At 37.4% G+C, this 4,013-nt stretch overlaps 1 pseudogene; it reads right to left on the bottom strand.

The window, feature by feature from the left end:
- Nucleotides 1-202: 202 nt before the first annotated feature.
- Nucleotides 203-469, bottom strand: LOC125615937 (annotated as a pseudogene).
- Between the last annotated feature and the right edge of the window lie 3,544 nt (nt 470-4,013).

The following is a 4,013-nucleotide window of genomic DNA, read 5'->3' as shown; positions in this document are numbered from 1 at the left end:
GAAGATATTCTGTGTATGTACAAGCATATCTGTAAGTAAGTTCTAATAATTAATTTAATTAAAAGATTTCTGGTTTCTACATGGAAATAAAACTCAAACATTTTCAGTAGTTATTAGAACTTTTATTTAGAAACTTCTAAAGTGTTTTTTTCCTTTTTAATCAAGTACTATATAATATGCTACACGCTACATAATATGTTACCTAATTTTCTAATAGGGTTGATGACCACAAACAAGCTAGTTTGTGATCAATCAGGAAAATGTTTCCATAATTAGTGTTCTCCAAAACTTTTGACACATGCTAATGATTAACTCCAGAGATGCATCTCTCTCTGTCAAACTGTACTGATAGTAAAAATGGTCAACACTTTCTTCCTTTTCCTTATTAATGAATGTATGTAGTAACTACTCCAGGGATGAGAAACTACACACCCATGATGATGAGTATAGGGAAAATTTTAAACCACATCTTTTCATGGTCACCTAGACTAAAAGTCAACTTGTAGCCTTTTAAAGGTGACCCAGGCTTCTATTGTTTTGGTTTTATGTATTATTTTCCTTTATGGATAGAGTAAGCTTCGCATCTATGGTCACTGTCACAATGAACAGCTAAAATATGTTAAGCCCCAGTTGTGTGTAGGCTACTATACTAGCATCTTCACTCAGAGAATTAATTATTCTGAGTTGGTAGTTGGGATTTGGTAAGATGAAAAATACGTTGTTAGACTTTCTTCAATTTGGAAGTAAGCAACATCTACATTTTTCTGCCTAGTAAGCTTAAAATATACAAATCCCAGCATAATCATAGTTAGGAATTTGTATTTAAGAAATCAGTATGGCTGGGCATGTTATTAAATACCTATGCCACAGATACTGAGGAGGTTGAGGCAGGAGGATTCCAAGTTTGAGGCCACCCTGGATATCTAGTGAAACCCTGTCTCAAAATAACAAATGAAAAGCATTGGAGATGGAGCTCAGTGGTAACATGCCCCTAATTGCAATCCCCAGTATAGAAGAAGGAGGAAGAGGAGCAGGAGGAGGGAGGAGTAGGAGGAGGAGAAGAAGAAGAAATAATAATAATCAATATGGATATGAAAATTTCCAGTGGTGGGATGAGAACTACCTATGTATAGCCAATGCTGGTGGTGTTAGTTTTCTATTGCTGATGCAACAAATAATCACAACTTTGGTGGCTTAAATAACACCAATTTATTGTATTATAGTTTTGTAGTTTAATCAGCAGAGTTGTATTATTTTCTGGAGAAGAATTCATTTCTTTGCCTTTTCCAGATTTTGGATGTAGCCATGTTTCTTGCCTTGTGGCCCCCTTCCTCCACCTTCTAAGTAAGCAATTTTGCAGCTTCCTGATCCAACTTGTTTAGTCACTTCTTCTGACCATAGCCAGGAAGGGCTTTTAAGAACTGTTGTGATTAGATTGGGTCCAGATGACTCAGAATAATCCAGAGACTCCAGAATAATATTCCTACCTCAAAGTTCTTAATTTAATCACATCTGAAAATCTTCTTTTCCATGTAAAGTTATATAGTTGCAGGTTCTGGGGATTAGGTGATGGACATCTTAGAGGGTGCATTCATTATTCTGCCTACTATAGAAATCAAAAGAAAAGGATCCCAAGAGAAGTGGAATCCTTTTATGCTATACTGTGTTAGAAGAATTATTGAGAATCCCCAAATGGAGCCTATCATTTCTGGCCCCAGCCAAGAAATAATTTTTTACTGCTTATAGAAAAAACATGCTAGCATGTTGTGACCATCTTTCAGAAGAAAGGCAAGCTAGGGTTACTTAGTTTTTTCCTGTCTCACTGAGTAACATTTACTTACCCTTTGCTTGTGTACATGGAAAACAACAACTCTGATTTGAGGAAATCACCTCTGAGCCAAATATGAGTAACCATAGCCCAGGAACACAGATGCAAATTGCCTGGAACAATATGGTTCTTCCACGAAAGAAGTTGTATGAGATGTTATAATGGGTCATTGATTAGATAGACTACAAAGAGGTGGGGAAATCTCTTCTATAGCATCCAGAAGTTATTTTTAATGAGGTGAGGAAGTCTCTTACAGGATTCAGATGTTATCACATTTTTAGCTTTAGGCTTGGTGGAAGCCAGAGATCTACCAAATTTAGAGTGCATTCCAAAAGTTATATCTAGTAGTTTCAAGAATGCTAGATTTGATACAGAGGTTGATAGTAAATGGTTATTAAAGACAGCCAAAGATAATTTTGACTCTTTTTAAAAAATTCTAATTTGTTATACATGACAGCAGAATGCATTTCAATTCATCATACACATATAAAGCCCAATTTTTCATGTCTCTGGTTGAACACAAGGTAGAGTCACACCATTCATGTCTTCATATATGTACTTAGGGTAATGATGTCCATCTCATTTCACCATCTTTCCTACCTCCCCCACTCCTACCTTTCCCTTCCCTCCCCTTTGCCCTATCTAAAATTCCTCCATTTCTTTCATGCTTCCCCCCATTCCCTTTATGGAGCAGCATCCTCATATCAGAGAAAACATTCGGCATTTGGTTTTGGGGGATTGGCTTACTTCATTTAGCATAATATTCTCCAACTGTATTCATTTATCTGCAAATTCCATAATTTTATTCTCTTAATGCTAAGTAATATTCCACTGTGTATATATACCACAGTTTCTTTATCCATTCATCTACTGAAGGTCATCTAGGTTTTGCTATTGTGAATTGTGCTGCTACAAACATTGATGTGGCTGTGTCCTTGTAATATGCTGTTTTTAAGTCCTTTGGGTATAAACCAAGGAGTGGGACAGCTGGGTCAAATGATAGTTCCATTCTAAGTTTTCTAAGGAATCTCCATACTGCTTTCCAGATTGTTTGCACCAATTTGCAGTCCAACCAGCAATGTATGAGTGTGAACTAGCTTTTTTAAATTGGTATATTATAATTATACATAATAGTGGGTGCTGGACGCCATCCATGAAATTTGCATGAACTCAATCAGCATGGAAGCCAATGGGTAGGAAAGTCTGGTATTAGGGAACTCCCAGAAGCACTCCTGATGGTTTGAAACCATCCAATACATGTGAATACCTATCCAGCTCTCCAAAAGGTTCCACACAGCACTGAGATGTGGTGACTTGCTGGAGCCACATAGCTACACAGCCATTCAGAGATGGGTGTGGCTTGCCAAGATGCCAATCAACCTGTTGACTACAAGAAACCATAAAGCAAGACTCCTCTGCTGAAACCTATCCCTGCCTTTTATGTACTCTCCCTTAAATAAAGAACCAGAGCCATTTTTTAGCTGTTGGGTTCGAGTTCTTACCAGGACTAGAGGTCCTATCAGGTGCTCTGCTTTCTCTTTACCTAATTCCTGGCTCTGTCTCTTATTTTTATATTTTTTATTATTTAGTTGTTGATAGATCTTTTTTTTTTATTTATATGTGGTAATGAGAATCAAACCCAGTGCCTCATACATGCTAGGCAAGTGCGCTACCGCTGAGTCACAGCCACAGCCCCCTGTCTCTTCTTCTTCTTCTTCTTTTTTTAATTTGCCATCTTCTAAAAAAACATTTATTTCTTTTACTTGTACACCTTTGTTTTTACTTATTTGCTTTTACATGGTCCTGAGGATTGAACCCAGGGCCTCAGAGGTGCTAGGTGAGCACTCTACCGCTGAGCCACAACCCCAGCCCTGTCTCTTATTCTTTACTAATTATTTCAGACTTTAGTTTTCTCAGGTGGCTCATCACCTCCTGTGCAAGAAACTGCCCTGGTGGGGTGCTGGTCGCCCTTTGATATGTGTGATTCATTTTGACATTTATTTTTTATTTAAAGCCTTTAGTATGAGATATGATTGAAAGAGCTTACATGTACACATGGAAAAACACAGACATGATCATGATTGAGTGAAGACAATCTAATCAGTAAACTTCAATGCCTGATAGCTAATGCTGAAGCTGAAGTTCTAGGAGTATAACATACTACAGGGCTGAGAGGAACAGATAA

This window comes from Marmota marmota, unplaced genomic scaffold, assembly GCF_001458135.2.
Source record: "Marmota marmota marmota unplaced genomic scaffold, marMar, whole genome shotgun sequence".
NCBI classification, from domain to species: domain Eukaryota; kingdom Metazoa; phylum Chordata; class Mammalia; order Rodentia; family Sciuridae; genus Marmota; species Marmota marmota.
The sequence above is the reverse complement of the archived record's forward strand: the minus strand, read 5'-3'. Positions and strand labels throughout refer to the sequence as shown.